Consider the following 24,949-nt stretch of genomic DNA (forward strand, 5'->3'; position numbering starts at 1 on the left):
TCACATAATTAATTATTTTTATTCTGTAAAATAAGTCAATATTCTGTGATGTGTGTGTCTCCAGGATTAAAGATATTCCCAATTTCTTCTTGTTACAGTATTGTTCAAATGAACTAATAAAAATCAATAACTTCCTTCTGCTCCAAACTGTTAGCTGGGAATGACAATAGGGTCAAGTGAAGTCTTCCCACTCACTAGGTTTCCATTGTCAGACATTTGCCAAGGGTTCAGCCACAGTTTCTTGACTTGTGTTTAGAGCACTGGAAATGTCCAGGTGGTCTCTCTATCCAGTTACCCACCAGGTTGGTATTAGCCTCTGTGATGAGTTGGAGGCATCACACTTTAGTCTGGCAGAGCCAAAGGCAAAATGTGCTAATATGAAGCATTCTATTTCAACAGTTTGTTAAGCAATATGTGTTTCTCAACTTTCTTTTTTGGACTGCCAAATAATTTTTAGAATAGGAAATGTATTAAATCTTGGGTTTAGTTTGGTGAAAATCCTCAAAGTTTTATCTCCATCAGGCACTGTATTGGTGGTCTTCATAGGAACATTCTACTTATTCTTTCAAAAAAAAAAGTCCATAAAACAACAGAAGAAGACTAAAAATTGGTCACAATGTCCACTATATTGCTGTTTTCATGGTTATTAGCATTCTGTATCTTCTTTTTTGTCCTGCACCGCTTTCAGGAGTGTTTTCTAAATTTCTTTCAAAACGTAGTGTGAGGAGAGAGACAAGTGGCAGAAAATTCCACCAGGTGAGTTTGTGGAGGAGAAAATATGTGAGAGAAGGATTCGGAAAACATTCACAGTACAAATCTATCCTCATGTGCATATGAGCCACAAGAGAGACAAGAGATGTTGTCACCATCCCTGCTAATATTTACCATCTGCACCATGGCAGGATCCAAATTAGAAAATTTGGAAGCTCTGACCTAGACAAAACACCAGGCAGCATGTTTAAGCCACAGTGTGGTCATAATAACTGACATAAATGTTGATCAGAGAGCAGGACCTGGGGTGTAAATAAAGTACACAACATCACCATTACATGAGAACCACTCCTCAGACCAGAACTTCTCAGGCAACCTTTGCAAATTGAACAAACCCTAAACCAGGGCTATTTTATACTAAGCAAATTCCAAGAAATAGTGTTTTTTCACAAAGGACTGTGGCAAAATGCTTGCATTGTGTAGGTTTTCCTAAGTCTTCTAATAAATTAGCGGTATTGTAATTCTTAATTAATTTTGCCAGTAGCATTTCAGGAACCAGTAGGGGTCTGTAGAAAGGAGAAACATTGTATTAATTTTATTCACATTTGAACTTAGATTTAAAAAAAAAGGCTAAAGCATGAAGACTTAAAGGAAAACTAGGCCACAGGGCTTTATAATATAGCAGGAACCTGGTATATTTAACCATGTGACAAGAAGAAGGATAGAGTAAATTCAGTTGCAGAAATACATTTGTTTATTTTTCTCACTGGCTTCAAAACATTTTTCAAATTCATGGAAAACACTTCTCAAAATCTCTAATGACCATATTCTGTCTACCTAAAAAGCAATTTCTCATTGGTTGAGAGAACATTATCAACTTGAAAAATAGTACAAAAGAGAGCTTTCATAACTGCACTAGTTCTGCTTATCCCATAAAGTAACCAAGAATTTACTTTCTGGGCACCACCAATTGGAGACGGTGCAGATCTAGGGCTAAAAATTGCAACCAGAGCCTCAGTGTATTTATCACACTTCCTTAATTGAGACAGAGGTCAGACTATGCTCTGCACCATTTGTCTTTATTAGAAGCTCTGCAGAAGTCAGGTCATAAGGCATTTCTGGATTGTTTTCTGCATACCTTGGATGTTGCAGACAGCCAGTTATATCTATCCAGGTAGTTATGCTATAAAAAGACCATTATGGCCCTGTTCCCACTTTGAACTCTCTCAGCAGATTCTGCCTTTCTTAGCCTTTAGGTAAGAGAAATTTTTCCGAGACTTAGAAGTGCCTGTATTTGACTTCACCCCAATCCTTGAAACAGGGCTACTTTCTGAACTAGATTTCCTTGAAAAACACCTCAGGGTTTTCCCATGGCAGGACTCTAACATAATATAAGTGAAAGAAAGCAAATACACTGCTCAGGCCTCAATCTCCCACTTACATGCATAATTAATTTCACATGCGAAAATATTTCCATTGTTTTAAGACTCTTCTTAAAGAGTGGAGTATGCAGTTCATATGTATTTGTAGAACTGGGGGTCATACACTGTACACAACTGAACATTTGGTATTATTATTGGGGAAATATTGAAGTAAAGGCATGGAGATTTAAATATTAAAAGAAAAATAAATTGTTATGGTTATAGTGTGGAAGCCTTTTCTAGGCTCAAGAAAAATCACAATGTAATGGTTTTCTGGCTATTGGCATACAAGCTTTATGCTTTGCCAGGTCACCTCTTCAACAATATTGGCTAATCCAAAACATTTTGAAATTTCCCATTCTCTAAATTACTCCAATCTAAACAGATTAGTGATTAACTTCATATCTGCATTCCAAATGGCGTAGTCTCCAGCTCTTTAGTTAAGCTTTCTCTTTGAAAAAAATTCTTATTTGCTTTTGTTGCAGTATTACATTGTTTTCGGTCTAGATATGAAGGCTGTTTAAGCATTTAAAAACTAACCTGCTGTTTGGAACAGGAGTAAAAGTTTTGGAAATGCTCCGTCTCTTTGTCTGACTCCAATAAACATCATAGACCACAATATTTTTAAAAATTCCAAGTACTTGATCAGCTTGGAACAGCTATTGGTATGCTGGCAAAAACTTCACTTAAATATGTGCACTTAATAAAACTTTCATAAATGAGAACAATTAAAATTCTATTATATCAGAGTTCTGAGCAGGCAGCCATGCCTTATTTCTGTCTCTGTAGGAATAACTTCATAACTTCAATGCCCACTTCTCGCTGCAGAGAACAAGCAGTTTAATGCTGTCAATAACACTAGGTTCCCCTGCAGCATATGCATTATTGGCCAACACATATAAACAGAGTAGCTCAGGTCATGCTTCCTGCTCATTCAAAATAAGGAATACCAGGCATGAACTCTTTTACCCTACTTGTACTGAGCTCCATAACCTAAAACAAAAAGAATCTTTTTTTCCAACATGTCTTGCAATTCCTATGCCAGGAGAACGCATTCATCTATAAATGTGACACATAAAGCAGTACTCCCTTATCAAGTAATATTTGAGGTGAAAAAGGATTAATCTACTGAACACAGGCTTACATTATTAGTATACTAAAAACATTACTAAGCTAATGCAAATTAAGATATAGGTTTCTTTCTCTAGTGATACTTCCATCTGTACTAGCAGCAGTTTGAGGAATAAATTAATTAATTTTGTTGCATTGTTTGAAATGTCTGGATTCTTTATTAGAGTTTTGTCTAAATCGACAGTGAGGTTTATTGGGAATACAGTCATCACATCAATAGCCCTTACTACCAGCTTCTAAATATTCACCAGAATTTCCAAGCAAATACACCCTCCTAACCATCCTTCATTTTAGAACACTAATCTCTGTGAAAGAAGTAAAGGAAAAGTAACAACAGGATTTTCAAACTTCTTTGAGAAGAATAGTCACTAATTCTCTGTCATTTTTAGCTACTGTAAGGTAAATGCTTTAGTTTCTAGATAAAGACAACTACAGAGATTAAACAGTAAGGTCAAAATCCATATGTGAATCACTACAGAAAAGTTCAAATTTTAAAAAAAGAATTCCATTCTTCTTGTCACTTACCAGTGGAAAGCTGGTAAGCTGTGCCACCTTGAATGTTGTAAAGTATCTGTGATTTCTGGTGAGCAGCGCAGTCTATTCATATGAGGTTTTTCTGCCTAACAGCATCAGATCACAGAAACAGAAATGTTTCTGAAACAAACTTCTGCACATCTCAAAATCCCACTCAGAGACAAACAATTGCCAGTATTAGATCAGCTTTGTCTACCCAAGGCTTGAAAACCTCCAAGAACAGAAACTCCATCAGCTCTGTGGCTGACCTAGGCCTGTTCCTCCAACCTCTCAAGCTGAACTCTATGCTGTTGTCTCATATCATTTGCCACTACTGTAAAGACATTAGATTTACACCATTCAAGTATTTCTAGGCTGCTGCCAGACTATCCCTCCATGCCCCTTTTCCACACCTAAGCCCTTTGCAAAGGCCCTCTGTTCAAAATCCCTGCCCACTGAAGAAGGAAGGCCTCTTTCAGACTCTTGCCATTTCTCAACATCCACTTGGAAAGCAGTACTTAAAACAGGTTGCTGCATTCCAGATGTAGTCTCACCAGAGCCATGGAGAGGGTTATAATAAATTCCTCCAACTGTTTGACCCCACCTTCCTAATGTGTGCCATAGCTCATTATCCACTTTTCCTTGTTCATTATGGCAGTGCACTTTTGTCTCTTATTCCAGTAGTTTTTCAGAAAATCTCCGGTGTCCCTGTGGAAAAGTCAGTAGTGTGCACATGCAGGGAAGAAAGACAGCCAGCTTTTGGGCTGTATTTAAAGAGTTTAGCCAACAGTCAAGGGAAGTGACTATTCCCTCCTTCCAGCTCTGTGAGACCACATGTTTTGTATCCTGTTTTGGGTTCACTCCAGTACAAGAAAGATATGCAGCTTTGGGATCACTCCAGCAGGAGAGTGACCAAGGTAGTCAGTAGGCTGAAGCACAGGATGTTCAAAGAGAAACTGAGGGAGCTGGGTTTGGTCAGTATGGAGAAAGAGGCTGTGGGAGATATTATTGCTACCTACAATGTACTGGGAGAGTGTAGTGAGAATAGGGCTACTCTTTTCTGAGATGCAGGAAGGACAGTGCAGAAAATTCCAACTCAATATAAGTGAAAATTCCTAACATGAGGGTAGATAAATACTATATCAAGTTGAGGTGTGGAGATTTTCAAAATACAGTAAGACAAGGCCCTAAGCAACCTGATCTTAAAATGCCAGAAAATTCAACAAGTCAACCTCCAGACACTTTTTCAACCTGTGTAACTATTTGTCCTTCACTGTATTCCCAAGGTCTCCTGCAGCAAGGCTGCTACTCAGCCAGCCTGTTCCCAGTCTTCCACATGCAGATATTTGTTCTTGTTGTTGAAATTCATGCTGGCCCAATCCTCAAGTTTCTCAGTCTGAATATAAACTGTGTCCTTTGCTGTATCAGCAGCTCCTTCTTGTCTTAATGATGCTTGCAAATTTACTGAACAGTGCTTTCTGCTTTATTATACAAGTCATGGACAAAAATACTGAGAAACATAAGCTCCATTATCAACCTTGGAATACTTTGCTTTTTACTGACCACTACCGGAGCACAGAGCCATTTCAATTCATCCCATGGTCTGATCACCCAGCCCATCCTTTCTCAGCTTCCAGATGAGAGGTCTGGGGTCAGAAATCCTACTAAAGGCATATCCACCCCTTTCCCCTCATTCTGATAACCAGTAATTTCACTACAGAAAGTAACCAGGATGTCTGTTTCTGATTACCTCCTTGTCCTGTTTGAGTTTAGAAATGGGTTCCAAGAGAGGATCGTGCACCACAATCTTTGCAGGGACTGAGGTAAGCCAGCAGCTGATAGCGTTCCAGATCCTATTTTTTGTCATTCTTGAACATGACTGTATTGTTTGCTTTTTCCATTCATCATGATTTTTTTGCAGACAATACACAGCAGCCTTGGAATCACAGCAGCCAGGAAGGCAGCTACAGCAGCCAACTTTTCCAGCACCTTTAGGTCAGTCCCAGGAATATGACTATGCCAAGATGAAGCAGTTTCTAGCTTGTTCACACAACACTGGCTCCTACCTGAACTGTTCTGATACTTGCAAAGACCAGGGAGAAGGTTCTGCCTGTGATAAGAAAAGTGAAAAAGGCCCTGAATACTTCAGCTTTTTCCACAGAACCAACACTGTGTTGTCTCTTATACACCAGCAGCCCCAAATCTCCTTTACAATTTGTTCTTCTTGCTCAATATAATGAAGCTATTTTTGGCTTTAGGGTTTTGACTTTCCTGATTTCGTCTCTAAGCACCTTAGTGATCCTTTCATATTCTTCCTTTGTTGCCTGTTTTTGTTTCCATTTCAAACACCTTCACTCTTTATTTTTCAGTTCATCAAGAAGCACCCTTTCAGGCAAGCTGGTCTTGTTTTGAAACTTGTTGTTTTCCCTCATAAAAGCATGTCTTGTTCACGATCCACCAGGAAGGATTTGAAGGAGTCATACAGCTCTGTTGGATACAGCCCTGCTGCTGCATGGCTGCTTCACAGAGGACTTCGCTTAGCAATTCCTTGAATAACCAGGTCTGTTCTCTGCAGTTTTATTTCCAGGCTTCCTCCAAATCCTGAGCTTCATTGTCTTGTGCTCCCTGCACGTTAAGATGCCACCAGTGACTGTGTTTGTCAGTCCTTCTCAGTCTGTGGACAGTAAGTCCTAGAGAGCAGCACCCCCGGACAGCCTCTCTAACATTTGTGTTGGAAATGTGTCACCCACGCAGTGCAGCCTGGGGCTGTCTGCATGAAGCCACAGTGACCTCATAGCAGTTTGTCTGGACAGCTGAGACCACCCATAAATGCAGGTGCCTGCAGGTGGGAGGCTTCCACTCTTGTTTGGAGAAGGCTTCTTCCCCTGTTTCCTATCAATCAGGTCTGTGGCAGACTTCCAAGATGTCCTCAGTTTTACTTTCCTCTCTGAAACTGATGCAGAAGCTTTCAATTTAGCATGCCTCTAGTTTTGCCCTATAGAGCCCTGTGAATATAACAGATAATCTGCTCCTTATTTTCCTTGGATGTCACTTCTCAGTGGCCTTTTGCTCCATGGATTACCTTCCTTATATTCCCTGTCTGATGTGAACAGACCCTGATTGAGACTGGCCCCACCTTTTGTCTCCACAAACCTCAATCTCCTGCTTCATCAAGAGAGGTCACTAAAGGCACCAAAGGCAGTGAAACATTCTAGATATTTAAATGAAGGCATATAAAACTAGAAATAAGTGAATAGCTTATGCAAATGGGATTTTTAAATTGTACTAAAACGCCTAATATGTGCATATAATTGCATATTGACATAAATTGCAGAGATAAATAAAAGGCATTCAGCTTAGAATCTTAATATCAAATTTGTGCTCTTCATCCTTGGTTGGATCCATAATCTGACTCCAGGGCTTGTGTTCTTTGTGCTAAGTTTTAGATTTGTCTACGAAACAGCTGAAGTGCCATACCAAACTCTTAAATCTTTTTTCTACTAAGTTCTACTAGTTCAGGCTTTAATTTAGCTGTTGTGGCTCTTTTAACTGCCAGATTCTCTGCATTTGCATTGAACATTATTCACAATAATACTAAGCACTTGTATGAGCATCTGTGCATCAATTTTATTTTACAGTCAGTGAGTAGCTTTATTTGCAACTAGCATAATTTTACTTTCAGTTTGTTTTAAAATATTTCTGTTTTCCTCTAGCAATTATATTGTGCATTACAACAAACTCTACAGTAAAAAATTTTAAGTCATATTAAAATGCTCTGGCTTCCTAAATGTAACGTAAAACATTTGGGCTTCATTTTCTTCCAGACACATTAAGTTTTTATGACTTCTCTTTGAAAGATTGTGCTGTGCTCCATTATTCAGATTTGTTTCTGCTCTGGCACATTATCCATTTACCAGTAAATTTATTATAAGATGGATTTTGGAATTCTTGAATTTATGGGTTTTTTTAAATTCTTTTCTGGGTTCATCTAGAAATTCAAATTAATAACTCATACAAATATAAGCAGCAGGAAGACAATCCAAAAACAAATGCTCAAGTGTAAGCAGAGTGCAGTATTTCACTCTTATATGGTGTTTAAAAAGAGTATAGAACAGCCAAGTTGCATTGAGATGTCCATGTTTCTATTATTTCATTCCATGTTTGAAAAATTAAATTATTACTTCAATAAAAAATTCAATATTATCTTCAGGTATTCTTTTTAGTAACAAAAATTAGGCACCATCCAATCCTATAGAAAATATTTTTAGACTTACATTATCACTATTTTAGGCAAAAGAAAAATACTCTGGAAAACTAAATTAGAGTTTCCATCACATTAAAAAAAACCCACCTTGTAGTTTCTCATAAAGTCTAAGGTTTTTAAGAGGTGGCTGAAGGCAGCTCCTATTAGAAGCATTGGCACTTAGCATCACTATGAGCCTCATCACACATCTGTAACACTCAGTTTGCTTTGAAACCCTTGACCACATGTGGTTTACAGTCAGCCTCCAGCCTCTGCAGTTAAGGTTGTTGTTAGGACTAATAGTGTTAGAAAGCTTTGTTCTTAAAGGCCAAAAATGGTTAGTGGTGATCTGCTTCTAAACAGAATTCTGCACCTGCATCTGCCACCAGCACTCCTTGTGACTGTATTTTCTGGAAAATAAACCTCTTTTTTCTGCCTGCTTGCAGTGCATCCTCTTTATGATAGTGATCATAACTTCTGTGGTGTAAGAATGCACCTGGTGCATGAAACAGAGCTCATTGGTCCCCAGACAAGCAGAAGTTTGACAGAATAAATACAACTCTCCTTTCTTTCGACCCATGTTGAATACAAGGCCCATATTGTAAAACTTCAGAAAACTGTATCAATGGATAAATTTAATCCATATCAAATTAGATATTTTCCAGCTCCTGACTCTGAACCTTTTGTTAAAACTTGAACTCTGCAAACCAAATTATTTTTAGCTTCAAAACTCTTGGCTAATTTATTTTCATTTTTCATGTTTTTGTGCTTCCAATTTCTGGCAACTTCTACAAGTAAGAATGCCAAAGTCCGCCATTCAAATTGTATCCTCAGCCAAGTGAAAAGGGGAAAATACTCAAAATCATGCAAGACAGTCTTTTCTCATGAGTTTTCTGTTCTCATGAACTTTGTAGGCCAATTTTGAATATACAAAAGTTCATAAAGTAAGAGACACCAGATAAGGAACCAAACTTCTGGGATTCACCCATCTGTCACCGATTCCTCTTCTTTCTAGAAAAAAAAAACAAAAAAAACCCAAAAAAACCCCCCCAAAAAAAACAAAAAAAAAACCCAAACAAAACAAACAAAAAAACCAACCAAACAAAAAAAAACAAAAACACACCACCACAAACAAGACTTCTGAAGGGAAAAAAAAAAACACAATGAAGGGAGGACAGAGCCAGAAATTAAAAATTAAGAGAAGATCTGTGAACAGACTGAAAAGAAAGTCCTGAAAAAGTAGAAATGACAATAGGGTGGGCAGAGCTGCATTCAGGAGGTAAACTCTGAAAAGATGGGATAAGGTGGGCATCTAATTAGATAGAGGCATTTGCTTTGTCTTAGAAGCTGAAACAACTACTGCAACATGAACACCTCAGTTCAGACAGCTAAAGCTGAGGTGAATATTAGATAAATATTTGCTTTCTTATCATCTTCTTTATTCTTTTGTGTACATCAGTAACTCTTTCATTCCACAACAGTGGTAATATTTTAAATTTATTTTTCTTTATACACAGGTGTTCTGGTTTTGGTTCAGGTACTTTTCTTCACAGTGGCTGGCATGGGGCTCTGTGTTGGATTCGTGCTGAACACAGAGTTGACAACAGAGAGATGTTTTTGTTATTGCTGAGCAGGGCTTGCACAGAGCCAAAGCCTTTTCTCCTTTTTGTACTGCCACACTGGTGAGGCATCTGGGACTGTTTGGGAGGCTGGGAGGAGCTGGGACAGGTGATCCCAACTGACATACCCAAGGGCTATTCCAGACCATGTGACATCATGCTCAGTGTTTAAAATGGGGCAAAAAAGGAAGAAGGGAGGACATTTGTACTGATGGCCTTTGTCTTCCCAAGTCACCATTAGACACAATGGGACCCTGCCCTCCTGGGGATGGCTGAACCCCTCCTTGCCCATGTGAAGCACTGAATTAATAATTCCTTGTTTTGCTTTGCTTGTGTGTAGTTTTTGCTTTTCCTATTAAACTATTAAGCCATGAATTTTCTCACTTTTAGCCTTCCAATTTCCTCCCTGATCTCACTGCTGGGATAGAGCTGCTATGTGGGGATTGGCTGCTGGCTGGGGTGAAACCAGGACAACAGGTCACTGATGGACTATTTATAATAAAGTCTATAAAGTTTATAAAGACTTATAAAATTTGTAAGTCTTTATAATTGTGATAGATGCATCAAAACCCTTGATAATATAAGCCTCTATCTCAACTTTGTGGATAAAACCTGTATATTTGAGCACTGTACTACAATATATAGGAACGTAATGCAGGGACAAAAAAAGAAACGTGGGGGGAAAAGGACAAAAATCCATTTACATTGTCTCACTTCACTTACAGACTCATACCCGTAGATTCATCTACTCAAGCACTGCAGTGTTCTCTGAACTCACACTATTCCCACTGCACTCCTCTAGGTATTTACAGTCTCTTGATATAAAGAGGCTTAAAAATTGCCATTCTCTTGGAACTTGGAATTATAGACATTTTAATTGTATGGTTCTTATATCATTTGATCAGATGTTCCTAATCTTCTGCATTTTTACAGCATTGCATGACTGTCAACACACTGATTTTCACCACATTTGTCAGGAGGCTAAAAGCTCACATAACTTTGAAAATGTACATGTTTAAAAGGCTCTTGCTATTATTATCCATGCATGTCTGCTGGGATCCCCTGCAGTGCTTTCATGGGCTCCAGGCTGGTTTCGACTGTTGTAAATGATGTTCTTGTTCACCAGACACTAACTTTTCTTTGCTGAGGTCACAGGTCTGCAAAATCTAAAATTTTTCACTAAAAACCCCTACTTATTGTGACTAAACTGATAGTCTATTGGTTAATGTTGAGCAGAAATCAATTTCATTTTTATTCTTCAGTTTTAAAAACAAAAGAGCAATCATGACTAATGGCAGAAACCTCTTAATAGCAATCCAATGTATACACTAAATATGCAACTGTCAGAAATATATAGATATTGACTATGAAGAGACATACATGTAAATGCTGTTTATGGAATAAGTAAGTAAGCAGAAGATAGAGAATTTTTCTTTTTAAAAAATAGGTTGTGTTTTTTTCTTAAAAAACACTCTTCCAAAAGATAAGACAAGCTGCAGCCTGCTCTTACACAGTGGCCACCCTCTAGCAAGTTCTCCTATTAGTCAAAGCAAGAATTTTTCCAAGAGACTCTGATACCAGTCTATTTTCTTTCCTTTAGGCAGTATATAGGAAACTCAGCTTCCCAAAAGGGCTGGGAGGAACCCAGGAGTCCTATCCTCACACTTAGAGCTCCATACTTTACCCCTTTACTCATTTTCCTCAACAAGAACTTTCAAACAAAGGAAGTGGAGACACTACAAATAGTAAATACCTGAAACGTTTCTCCTTGATTTTAAACAGCCTTGGGTCTGCTGTAAAAGAGAACACTGCACTGTTTGCTAGCATTAACAGAAAGGTCCTTTATTAGAGATACCTGATCTATATTGCAGAAACACAGAATGCTGGATGAGAGCTGGTGTCCTGGATCCAGTATTCCTAACAGTGGGTTTATCTTGTTGCACTAGTGTAATGGCAATTGAGAATAAGAAAAACCTTGTCACCAACCACCTTTTACACCGGAGACAACCTTGTACAGTTTCAGGAAGGCATTTTAATTTCTGCCCTCTTGGAGATAAATTCCTGGCATCTAGCATCTCACAAGATGTTGGGGTGATCACCAGGAGCAACAGGTCTGCCCTTTGCTGGTCCTTCAGCCAACTTATTGTGTGCCTGGTAATGCATTCCTCGGGATGAAGTTTCCACTGAAACATACATTTGCTCAGTGAAATGCAGTTAGGAAAGGTTACTCCTTCCTTTAATTATTTCAGCCTTATGCTGAATGCTCAGTGGGACATATCCAGGCCTTGCTGACTCTGAAAGGCTTGCAACCCAGCCACTACTTTGAGGTGCATCTGTCTGCACTTCCAGGGAGAGTGCCAAAAATAGCAAAGATTTAGATCTCTGCAGCCAAAATTTCTGAAAACGCAGCCCAAAAAGCAGTAATTTTGACATCAAAATGAGTCAAATCCAGCAGATGAAAGATTACAATACAAGGTTAGAAAACAGAGCTGCCCTTTGGCATGGAGATGATTTTCACCAGCCTTTCCTCAGGTCAGCAGCTTTCTTCTGGTGCTCTAGGTTGCAACAAACACTGGGCAGTCTGCATGGGGTCCACTGGGAAGGTTTTCTTCCCACCACCATTAAGAGGAGCGTTTGTTCCCTAAACCTCTAAGAAAACTTCCAGCATCTAAACACTACAGACTCCCTCCAGCTGCCTTCCTCATGCTCCATACTGACCATTCCATCTTCTGCTCCAGATGCTTAGATAGTCCAAGAGAAATCTCCCAGAAGGTACAGCTGTCCCAGAGAGCAGCATCCAGGACAAGTCAACCAGGGGCCCTCTCCTGCTGCCCAGCCAGTAATAATGTAGTAGGCACATCAAATGAATGTTCCTGTGTCTCTTCCATCAGTTACTCTTATTTTATCTTCCAAGACTACAACTCTGTTGACAGAAAAAAAAAAAAAAAAGACAAAACCAAGGGAAAAAAAAACCCACAAAAACCCAATCAAACAAAAACCCAAAAGACACCCCAAGCAAAAAAAAATTTTCAAAACTTTCCTCTCTCCCCAGAATTTAACTGGTGAATGATTTCTCTTTACTTGCCATTGTGGTGTATGTTCACAGGTGATCCTCTGATTTTTCTAAACTCAGTTAAGAAGCTCAAAGTCCTTTTAATCACTCATACATTTCTTCTATGATTTGTGACTTATATGTAATAGCTTTGTTTCATCATATCTTGACATACACACATCCTGACATTCATCAAAGTTTTAATCCTTGCTGTTTCTGATAACCAACCCTTTTCCTTACAGTTATCTTTTTCAATTTACTCTACATTTCTAATGCTGTCTCTGGTCATAAATCTAAAGTCAGTGTGGGCTTATAAAATGGATTTACTTGTTCATGTCTGGGGGTTCAGAAGATTATTTCATGACCAATTCAAAATGCTGCTAATAAACATTTATCCAGAACTGGACAACTTTCACTTACAATGGTGATCCTTTACTGACTATTTGCACCAACTGCTTAAAAAGGTAATCTGGCAGATAACACACAATCAAGTAAACTTCCAGTTGTCTGTCTCAGGTAGCATCCTTCCTCTTCTGTGGCTCAGCTCCATGGACAGGAGCTGTGTAGGCCATGGTACTGTGCAGTAACAAGCTCCTGAGAGTTGGGGTTTTTTTATAATTCACTATAAAGTCTGGGCTGGAGAACAGCTTATTACCACAACAAAACTGTATTTGGACTTGACTGATTACACAGTCTGTTGTGAACCCCTTTAAGTCCCCAGGAATGATAATCATCCCTGCCATTAAAAGTTTTATGGGTAATAGGTCAGTAGTTAGGGACCCTTCAATTCATACTGTGATAGTCTCATTCATACTTAATGTCTCAGGGGGCATTTATCTTTTGCATAGGCATAGAAGCTCATGTAACATATCTCCATGAGACCTTGAGCATGTCCCTTGCTTTTTTTTTTTTTTTTTTTTTTTGGCAAAGGGTTTGTAAATTTAGGACATGATTCATGTAAAATGTGTTTCAATTAATGGTCAACGTTGCCCAGTCTGGCCAGTCCTAAATCTAGAAACATCTAAAATACTTTTGATGCCCTTCTGTCTATCCCTGAATATTCTGTAAGTAAATGAAGTACATACTTGAGAAATGCTGGATTCAGCAGCATGTCTTCTGGAAGGAGCTGGAATTTTTGGTGGTTCCTAAACTGAAATGGTCATCTATGCTTCATTATTGAAGAAAACAGAAAAATCTCATTCTGATAAAGAAATGGGGATCTGAAAAGTACAGGAAGAAAAAAAAATCCTTTTCATATGGTCCAGATGACAGGAATTTGGCTGAAGTATTTTGTCCAGTTAAAGGTGCTACACTTTGACAAAACTGTGGATCAATTAGGGAAAGTACAAATGAGAGCAAAGAGAAAGTTTAGAAAAGGATACATAGGGGGGAAAAATGAAAGATACCAGAAAAATTATTATAGTGCAAAACAGAAATAAGGCCCTTTTGTTGGGATGATTTCTGTTAATCTTCTAGGTCTTACCAATAAAATGGTCACCCAGTACAGACAGCATATTTTAAAGCATTTCCACAATTAACTGAGCTTCTAAATATTTTAGAACAAATGATTGGATGTAGGAATTTATCTTCTGTCCTTACTTAATGATATCCTTAGTAATGAATCTAGTAATAATAGCTAGTAATGCCACTAACAGCTGACTTCAAAAAGGACACTACTCTTCAGATTCTGCTCTGGATTCAAGGATGACTTCAACAATTAATCTTCCACTGATGTTCTTTTCTTGTAAATAAAATTCCACCAGCTGCTACATTTAAGCTCCTTAAAAAGTGAAGATGTCACTCCTCAAATATTTTAGTGGTTATTTCTTGGTTTTGGGGTTTTTTTGGGCTTTGTCACTAGCCTGTTATTATGTGAGGTTTTTTTCCAGATATGGTGTTTGTATCAAACCAGTAAGAAATAGCCATGGTGCCAGGATGCTGAGTTTACATAAACAGAAATAATGTAATTTTAACCCATGGACTCTTATTTATGGAGTGTTCTGGACACGTCTCCAAGGTCAGTAGAACTAGGTCAATGAACATCACTGATATCCAGAGGGTAGAAAGAGTAATTTTTAAACATGCTGTTTTCCAAAAATATTTTTGAGCTACTAGGTCATCCAAGACTTCCAGACTCTTACAAACAGGGAGGTTTGTAGTTTACACTTCAAATACATTCTATCACCTTGACCCCACACAACATAAGGGCAATAAATAGAAAAATTTCAAATCAGGGGAACTAATGAAGTACTTTAATCACCTCTCATACATTCTCCTCCAACACTGTGCCCATGTTGATCCATCAAATATTTATTCTCCCATTCCCTAAATTTCAATCCTACTTGTGTAAGAGCACGAGCTATGGATATGATGTGCATAAAGGGTTTCTGTTAGGGCCAGAATAATGATGAAAAAAATTCCTTCCCTGAGATCAGTGACTACTCAGAGCATACAGTGAATTTGAGTATAAGCCTAAAAATCTGTTAAGGTCAATTATTCAACTGAAATGTCAATGACATTTTGGGGCCTATGAAAAGAAGGGAAAGTTCAATGCTACACAATATCATAAGCCGACCACAATTAAAAAGAAAAAAAACTTCCAATATATCTTCCTTCTAGGATATTTCACTTCTCTTCTAATGTAAGCCAATGACAAATTGTCTAAGGACAAGGTTTTTTAACAACTTAATTCCTAGAAAAAGCACAGTATCTTACATGTCCATAAGTCAAAAACTTCAGAGTAGGGTTTACCCTAAGCAGTGCTAATGTAGCTCTGTCTTTGTGGAAATTTTGTTTATCTGTAGGAAGTAATACTGTAGTGGATAGTAGTAATGTTGGCAGAGTAAATGGCCATTAGGGAAATGATAAAAATTATTCCAAAAGCTAAATATTTTTAGAAATGCTTCAGTTGCCCTACTATTTCATTATTTTCTTCCTCCTGATGTTTTTATTCAGCTTTTTCAGTCTTTGCCAATCACACAGCAGTCTTTCTTGTTTTACATTCCCACAAGGATACCCCAAAAATCTCATGCTAAGACCATGAAAAACACTTTTTAAAAAAATGCTTATCCTCTGCCCTTGTGTTCAGGCACAGATGTACGTGTAATGGGGCTGTGTCAAGAAAAAACAGATGTATATTATAACCTTGATCAGCACTGAGCATGCTGCTAGTGGCAGGAGCTTGAGTCATCTTTCCACACATAAGCATCTGATGCCATTTCAGGAGTACTCTGCACATCCTCCAGCTGCAGGACTCAAAGGTCATGGGTCATATCAGTACCATATCTCCTGGCCCACTGACAGTGTCTCAGATTCATAAACATAAATATCTAGGATAATTTTAGGCAGCCAAAAGTAATTGAACCACTGCCAACAGAATGTTTACATTAGGGTGAAGTTGTTTTCTGGGCTCAGAGCAATAAAAAGAGGTTCAGTTAGCTTGGCACATCTGAGACATCCAAAAACTTCAAGAGAAAAATAAATAGCACAAACAATGAAGAAAAGAGCAAGGCTGTTATATTGCGCAAAAGGCCAAAAGCAAGGCCTGAAAGTATTTCTACTCCAGTAATAGCTACCCAGAAATTTGGACAGAAGAAGCACTGGGCAGACAATGAGTAGTCACCCTAACAGAGCCACCCATCAGAGGCCTCCTGAAAGGAGCAATGCACTGTTTGTAGGTTACGAGCTTGAGAGGGGTAGGATGAATAGGTGGGGGAGTAGTGCTCCACCTGAAATGCTGCAGTTCCAGTATCAAAGGAAAAAATAAACACCCTGAAGTTTCTAAGGGGAAAAAAAGTTGTAAAAAGAAAAGCATAATACTAGAGCTGCTCTACTGAGCTCATTTTGGAATTAAAATAACAATCAGGAAAAGCTGAACAGGAATAGAGAAGTAGCAAATATTGAAGATTCAGTTGTAATAAGAGAGTTCAGCTTCACAGAAAAAAAAAACTTCTTCCTCAACCATCCAGCTGAGGGACCTATGAGATATGACACTATTCCAGATTTGGCCATGAGTGTTCCCAGGGCTTAGTTCAAAACATATTAATGGGAAGACTCTTCTGCAGTAATATTCACAATACAATTGGTTACAATTGTTATAACTGGCTGGTAGTGATAGCCAGTAAAGTAAACCAATGCATCGCAAGGAATTTCATGAAAGAGGACTCTCCCAAGTCAAAAAATTAGGGGAGAGGGTGGAAAAACAAGTACCAACAAAAGAAACAATTAAACCACAAAGCACCAACAAAAAGAAATCACACACCAAATTCACAAAAAATGCAATCACAAAAGCAGATCCTTTCAAGCAGACTAAAGATGTTTCAAAAAACATCAGCATACTCCAATAACCTCAATGGTAAAGTCTGCAACTCGAAAGAAATTTAAAGGTACTAAAATATAGACAGGGTGCCACTCACTCAAGAACTCTGAAGTAGCTCTGACATAAAACTGCAGAATTGCTGGCTATGCGACCTGTACAGCTGAACTGAGGTATACAACCTGTCATGCAAGTAGCCATCATGCCAGATACCTAAAGATACAATTCCCTTCCACAGAAGACACTCTGCAGGAAAACCTAGGCAACATAGACTAAAGAGACAGATTTTCAGCCCTGGTGAGATGACAGGGTCTGTAATTATGGTCTAGACCACAAATAACCTAGATAAATCAAGTCCACCATAAAAGGGAAAATCCTGCCTCACTGATGTGGTGCCCACAGATATAATATATTCAGATTTTTAAAAGCTCCAAAATAAATTTATTATTGGCAGAAAGCAGCAGGAGAAGGGCTGTTCTATGAAGGGGGTAAGTACATTCAAGTGTAACTACAGTCCAAGAAGGGTCTTCATCTTTGGGCTCTGAACCACAGTAGTCCAAGGCTCCATCACTCCATGTCCAACATGGGGACACCCATCACTCAGTGATGACCAGGCAGGGCAAAGTCAGGCACTGAATCAGGCTCAGGGCTGGTTCAGGATGTCCAGCCAGGAAGAACAGGAGAAAAAGCAGGAGATTACAGCATAGACTCAACCACGAGACAGGTCTAGAGACAAGGTTAAGCCAGCAGTACAGTAAAATCTCACCCAGAAAGCCAGGAGGACAAGAGGCCAAGAAAAATATTTACCTGCAGCATGACCCAGGGCTAGAGCTGAGTTGAAGCCTCTGGGCTCTCAGTTATAGGTGTGGATGTGGCCCCAGGTGAAGATGATCAAGGCAATTAAGGCTTATTGCTGCCCTCAGACCCTGACAATAAGATAAATTAAGTTACCACAGAAGTGTACTAATGTCTTATTGTGAAATTAGAGTTGATTAGACAAGAGGAAGCAGTGTTTCAATAGTAGTATCCCTTGGGATGTGCTCTTTGGATTGGTTAAATTCACATCTTTATCAGTGATCTGTTGAGAGGAACATGATTATACAATGACATAATGAACTATCCAAGTCTGGCAATGATACTAAAACCTTTCACCTACTAAAATATTCAGTGGGTGGGCAAAACGTGGTGAGTTTCAGTATAGAAAAAAAAAAAAAATGGTGATACATTTAAGTAGAGGGCTGTAAATATGATTTGGGGCCTGTATCACTTCAGTTGTGCAAGTATCTGAAGAGAGGGTGTCAAGAGGATGGAGCCAGGCTCTGCTTGAGCAATAGGACAAGAGGCAATAGGAAAAAAAAGAACACAGGAAGTCCTGCTTGAATATTAGGAAGAACTTCTTTACTATGCTGGTGACTGAGCTTTGGAACAAGCTGCCCAGAGATGCTGTGGAGTCTCTTCTCTGGAGATATTCAAAAGACATCTGGACACAGCTCTGTGCAGGGTACTCTGGGGGACCCTGACTGAGAAGGGCTATTGGACAAGGTGGCCTCCAACCTTATCCATTCTGCAACTCTGTAATTCTTTGAAGAGAAATTATGTCTATCATGTGCAGTGTACAGATGCAGTGCTCAGGTCTAAATTCAGCAACTCAATGTGCAACTCAAACATTTGGAGTCAGCTCTCTGAAACTGGCTAAGCATGCAGGAGCAGCCTAAAAAGAAGCACTGCAGTGCACTGTGTCACTAGAAAGGGCATGGAGAATTTCATGGGCATAATTTTGCCAATGCAGAAAACTTTGTTGCACTTGCATTTGGTATAAGGTGTGTAGTCCTGAGTTTCACCTCTACAGGGAGCAGGAGATAAATAAAGTGCAGAAGAAGGCTCTTAAAATTATCAAGAGGATGAAGTAGCTGCCATACAGTGGGAAACTAAAACCCCTGGGACATTTAAATTTGGAAAGTAGGAGATTGAAGGATATATTCATGAGGTTTACAGAGTGGTTAAAAAGACCACAAAACTGTTTTCAGCATAATCCACAAGACCATAACAGCAGGTACTGGCTGAATTAGCAGGAGGTTATTATGAAACAGCTCTAAACTGAAGTACATTTTTAATACAAAAGGTAGTGAACTTCTGGAACTTTTTGTCACAGGAGTTTGTGGAGACAGGAAATATCAGCAGGCTTAAAAGGGTATTAAACAAATTTAAGGGCAGCAGATCTACAAACAGATATTTTGGGACTACATATTTTTCTGAGTAGGAAGTGGTTCATTCTTTACTGCTCAGTATGGTATTCTGATTGTCCTTGAGGCGTTGTGTTGGACAGGCTTTTATAACTGGCAGTGTAACAGTTATCTGCAGTTTATCTACATTTACTCAAACTACTCTCTTTGTTAAAGCCAGCATTAGCAGGGAACAGAAATCCCAACCAGCTTTACAAAGCAGTGAAGGGTAGAGGGTTTGGAAGCCGAGCAGGCAATCTAGAAGAGCACAGAGAAGACCACCAAGCAGATTGTTTAGGCTCCCACCTCCAACAATCTCCGAACAGCTGGATACACATTGTATGTACCTGGCTCTGTTGCCCGACTTACTTCATAACAGACGCTTCTAATTAGTATGGTTCAGTATGATATTTGTCTCAGGAAATTCCCTGGGCTGAAATAGTTGGAGGTGAGAAGAGTATCTGGGAGAAATACCTCCTATTGTTTCCCTCTAGGATTCCCCTTTCTCTTGTAAAAGGATATTGGACTGAGTCAGCATGGCTGTTCCTCCTCTGGCCTGTGCTCCTGCCATATATTGACTACGTGAACAGAACGTGCTAATATTAAATTTGAAATTAAATCTACTTATCCACTGAAGACTAATTAATATACACTCTCTGTAGTTACATTAGTTCACTTTAGTACATAAAGCCCCACTATTTCAGAAACCATGTCTTGACAAATTTTAAGAAAGGAGAAGTGCTAACTCAACATACTGATGGAAAGCCAAAGCCTGGAGATACTACGTGACTTCCTTGAAGTTACTCAGGGAGCAGCAGAGGAACTAAATTAGTGCTGGATCTCTTGGGTTCTGAATCACAACCACAACATTGCCCTCCCTCTTCTCAATACTTCTACTCAAACCACAGCTTCATATACTGATCTGCAACTACATTCCTAGGGAAACCCAAGGGAATCTATCTTTTTGGACCTTCCTTCTGGGTAAGTGTGCAGGCAGATGAGTGACCCAGTCACAGATGCCAAACATCTGACTGGGTGAGGCTAAGCAGTAGCCAGCGAGCAAAGCTGCCAGGCTGGTCCCTGCAGAAAAGGATCCAAGCCTGCATGTAGCCAGCAAATGTCCAAATGAGGATGTTGACAGAGACACAGCTCTAGCAAGAGCCATGTGATTTGGCTCCTCCTCTGCCTTATGCCACCACTATGACCCATCATGGTAAACCAAACTTGGAACAAGACAAAAACTCTGGACACATACAAAAATGCAGTTTATCCAAAACAGTATTTTCCAGGCTTCCTCTGGGGTCAATGCAATATTTGCTTACTCTGAGCAATATTGCTCCCAGCAGTACAGACATTGAAAAATACAGACCCAGACAGAACAGTTGCTCTTAATAATCCAAGCCTTTAAACTCATCAGCCAGAGAGGTTAGCAGAGTTAATGAAACTCTGCCATCTTGGAGTATTTTCTTAGAAGTGAATGGAAGTACCAAAAGAAACATTCCCAAGAGCTAAATTTCATCCAGTACCCCAGAACTGTTCTGTTCAGGAGAGAAGGCCCTGAAAGCAGTAAGCTGAAACATAAACATTTCCCTTCTTTGCTCGTAAAGGTGGCCATTTGGGGAAAGCAGCTTCCCATAGGTAACTCAGGCCTTTGGACATGATCCCAAGGCTTCTGGCCTTTGTGAAGGATTTACACAAACTTCAAAGGGACTCCTGAGACCTTGTGAGCCATCTCTCTCTGACACAGAGACTTGACCTTTTTTCCCACTCACCTGGTTTTCTCCAGTCCATTATCTTTCCACGTCAGGGCACATCCTGTGGGATACATTAGATATCAACTAACTAATATTAACATATTCTTCTTTGTGTTCAATCTTTAGATCACAGGTGATTTCAAGTCCAGATAATGTGTCATTAGGAACAAAACCAATACTCATAGCAGTTGTTTTGCCAAGAAGCCTGGAAAATCTGAGCCAGGATAGAGGAAACCATTTTACTTTTCTTCTCTTGTGACTGTCTTTCTATTCTGCTTATGGATCTTCACTGAGTTATTCCCACAACCAGATCATATGTTTCCAAAGTATGCACAGCTTTTACTTAAAGATTTAAATTGTGAGAAATTACATTTCCTTAGTTACAACATTTTAATAGTTACTTTCACAGTCAATAGTGTCACCTGGTTTACTTGGGTTTTATTTCCAGCTGCTGGACCTTTTGGTTTTTATTATAAGCTGCTTTAGTTTTTCAGCAAATTAAATTGATATCCCCGTGGAGAAGCGAGGGGAAACTGTTTTAATAAATGATGGAACATGAACATAATGTTAGTTACTGGGTAATGTGCTTTAGCTTGTAATAGGTGACCTGAACAAAACCACTGTGATGTGCCTCTAGTTTTTTACATACATAAATATTCAAAACAGGGGTGCTACATAGTAATGACATGGCAGTTTGTGCAGTTTTGCATTGCTTTTGAAGGGAATGTTAGATCAGAAAATCAGGGAGACAAGATTTCTTTTTAAAAGTAGAATGTAAAGTACCATGAATATGGTGAACCATAACTCAGTACAATCAAACCTTATCCCTGACTGCTTTTTGAAAACCACATCCTCTGATATTTTGTTTGAACAATAGCAGTGTTTTTACAAACATTCCTTAGCTCAGCAAATCCATTTTTTTGTTAATTGTCTGTTGTCAGTCATAAAATAGAAGGACATTTCAGTGAGCATGCATATGCTCATACAGATTTGCATGAAAAATACAGTGTGTGTCTGTGTCATTTCTATCTCACCTTTTCCAAAGAACTCGTGCCTTATCTGAAACAGCCCGATTAAATACATGTTAATAACAGATGTTAGATTCCTCTCCCTTTCCTGCACACATGATAATTTTTCATTTCTCCCCTGAATGGAGCCCAGGATGGAACCTCATCCCCTGATGCATGGAGGAGTGTCTTGTGACTATTATTACTGCTACTTTACACTGATTATTTGCTTTAGTGATACCTCTGTGTGCCAGTCACATTCAGAACCCTTGTGCACTACACAGAAAATTTATATAAAGGAAGAGACAATAGTTAGATCTACATAGATAGATAGTACTTAACCTGATAGGAACTCTCTCAGCATTTCACCTACTAGTTCAGAGCCTCTCAGGTACTATAGAAAAGGCAGATGCTAAAACATCTCTGGGATTACTTAATTTATTAATACATATGAAGAGGTTTCTATCTCATCAGAAGAGCAAGTTGGGAAAATGCATGAAGATGCTTCTCATAAATATATGGTAGGAGGATGGTACTGTATTGCATAGAGCTGGCACTGGCAATAAATAGATGACAAAACATCTTCTCAATGCAGTTGGAAAGAACAAAGAAAATAACACTTGGAGAAACATTCTTAATTAGGAGCCAAAATATTTGGCATGCCATTTTTAGATCAGGTGCTAAAATACTATGCTAATATGAGGCCAAACTGCAATCACAAAGGAGGAAATCCAACCTTTTTATTTATTCAATATCTTGAATAATGGTTCTACATGGCTAAAATTTGTGTTAGGAAAAAGGTTTAATCAACAGATCCTTTATTCCAACTTACATAATTTCCCAGCTACATCCGCCCCTCCAGGAGGTGACAGACTTTCTGGTGGACAGCAAGAACTGAAAAGGGATGTCTGCTCTGCCTTTCTACTCTGAAGGACATCAATGCATTACTTAGTTGCACCTGAGACAGCAGTTCCTCAAAAATGTTTATCCCAGTTGGAGAGCTGGAGGACTTGTACAGCAGACTGGACTGCCAAAGAGTGCAGTGGAGGAAACACAAGTGGAGCTCAGAGTAAGGGCTGAGTCCTGGCTCACCTCCCTACAGACAAACAGCCTTGTTGCAAGCTAAGAAGATCTGATGGAGTTCTACAAACCAGTGCAAGAAGCTTCAAAGCAGCCTCATAGAAGCCTCATGTCCTGCAGCTGTCAGCAGAGTTAACAATTGCTTGAAAAAAACCCAAAAAGTACTGAGCAGAGCAGAATTTTGAATATACCAAACAAAGACTCAGGATCCTTGCCTATTTGTTGTGATTTATATCAAAAATTAGGAGTAAAAAACACAGAACCCTTCACAATTCTTTGTCTTGAGTCTTACAAGCTAAAAGTAGCCGTAGGGTTGTGTTGGATATGACCCAGATTTGCCAAGAATAGAAAATTCTAATTAAATTCTTTGGTTTTTACCTTTCAAACTCTTTGCATTTAGGTAGAAAGAAAAGAGAGTGCAAGGAACTATCAAATAGTACACACCTGCTCTGCATGCATTAGTGTTCACATGCTCAAAAGAACCCCAAAACCTTGATGCAAGAACAAGACAAGAGACATCCTAACCCTAGACTAGCTGGGTTTGGTACACACATCCTAAGGCTCTTTATGATTGTGTGGTCCTGCTCATTCTTGTAGTTGCTGGTGGGAGAAAAGGGCAGTGGAAATCCTTAAATTGCCTACATGACAGATTAAACAGCCTGGTCTCACAGTAACACTAAAGAACTCGCGTGCAGACAAGGCTGAGCAGGAAAGCAGGACTTTGCTTGCATCATATCATCATTAATATTTACAGTGGTATAGACAAAAGCCAGACATCCAAAGATCGCCTACATTTCCTTCAGGCAATCCACTCCAGATGCTGTCAAGTGACTTCTAGCAGTGACCTGCTTAAAAAGAGAGATTGGCCGGATGATCCTGACAAGGGCACTAACATAAAAAATGTCAGAAGGACAATATATCATAATTATTTCTATTTCTGATATATCTTATACTACACAGTTTCTGAAATTGAAAAATATAGTGAGAAAACCCCAGCAGTGATGATGTAATTTGATCAGAACACTAATATATTATAAATCAGGAAGGAATTACTGAAAATGCTACCATGCATACAAAGCTTTGGTCCTACTGACTAACAGCCTCTTTTCTCTTTTTCTGTTGGTATATCTCCAGAGAACTTCCAAAAATAAATTCAACTGGTTTTTAAACTATACATTTTGGATTGTGCTTCTGTAACTCAGATATCGTGGAAGTGATATATCTAGAACAGGAAATTAAAAATTTCAGCATTAAAAGGAGCAATTTTGCAAGGAACTTGCAAGGAACAATAGTCCCAATTGACTTAAATGTAGATTTAGAAGCTGAGTAAAAAAATTATAACTGTCATTGGGATTTTTGGCAATTCCGGCTACAAAAAGATCTTAAATTGCATGCCTGGCCACAGTAAGAGAAAAACCTTCCCAAGGTTAGGGGATTGTCAAAGATAATGCTCCTTGCCTTCCTTCTGTATTGATTTTCCACAATTAGTGCCTCAGGGTCATGAATGTATCAAATATAGGATAATGCTGCATATAATGGGATTCTTTCCCCCCTGAAATGGACATCTATTTGTCTGCTGCTCCTGTTCATGAGGAAGTGGAAGTGCAGGTTATATGGCAAGAGGAGGTGCTGCTACTCATAGTGAACCCAAAGAGGAAAACATAACTGCTGGAAGAATTTAATGGGTGTATGTGTTTTCTCTGTCCCTAATCAGTGTCCCACGCTTTAGCTGCACTGTTCTGTTCTATTATGTCACCACTTCCAACTCTGGCTTCACCAAACTCTTCCTTCACAACAGCCAGACAACAGGAGGGATCAGATAAATTAGACATTTCCTCATGTCCCTAAAACTGCAGACAAATTCAGATTGGATCCACAGAG

The 24,949-nt window shown here is 39.0% G+C and overlaps 3 long non-coding RNA genes across 5 annotated transcripts in view; 1 reads left to right on the forward strand and 2 right to left on the reverse strand.

Annotated features, from left to right (window-relative positions):
• On the reverse strand, window positions 1-9,036 carry LOC135296279 (uncharacterized). Its single transcript, XR_010358343.1, has 2 exons — window positions 3,789-9,036; window positions 1-1,277 (listed from the first exon to the last, which is right to left on the reverse strand). It is a non-coding gene; the product is annotated as an uncharacterized LOC135296279 (long non-coding RNA).
• LOC135296281 (uncharacterized) lies at window positions 6,280-10,126 on the forward strand. The gene is made up of 3 exons (XR_010358345.1): window positions 6,280-6,679; window positions 9,537-9,701; window positions 10,029-10,126. It is a non-coding gene; the product is annotated as an uncharacterized LOC135296281 (long non-coding RNA).
• Window positions 9,475-24,949, reverse strand: part of LOC135296278 (uncharacterized) — a 19,462-nt gene continuing 3,987 nt past the window's right edge. For 2 of the 3 annotated variants that reach the window (XR_010358342.1, XR_010358341.1), the window contains exons 3-5: window positions 21,000-21,042; window positions 13,776-13,910; window positions 9,475-12,561 (exon numbers count right to left, since the gene is read on the reverse strand). This is a non-coding gene — a long non-coding RNA (uncharacterized LOC135296278). Of the gene's footprint in view, window positions 12,562-13,775; window positions 13,911-17,812; window positions 17,945-20,999; window positions 21,043-24,949 lie in introns of those variants that run through there. The other variant, XR_010358340.1, reaches the window with a different exon arrangement.

Source organism: Passer domesticus, chromosome 3, assembly GCF_036417665.1.
Source record: "Passer domesticus isolate bPasDom1 chromosome 3, bPasDom1.hap1, whole genome shotgun sequence".
Classification (NCBI taxonomy): domain Eukaryota; kingdom Metazoa; phylum Chordata; class Aves; order Passeriformes; family Passeridae; genus Passer; species Passer domesticus.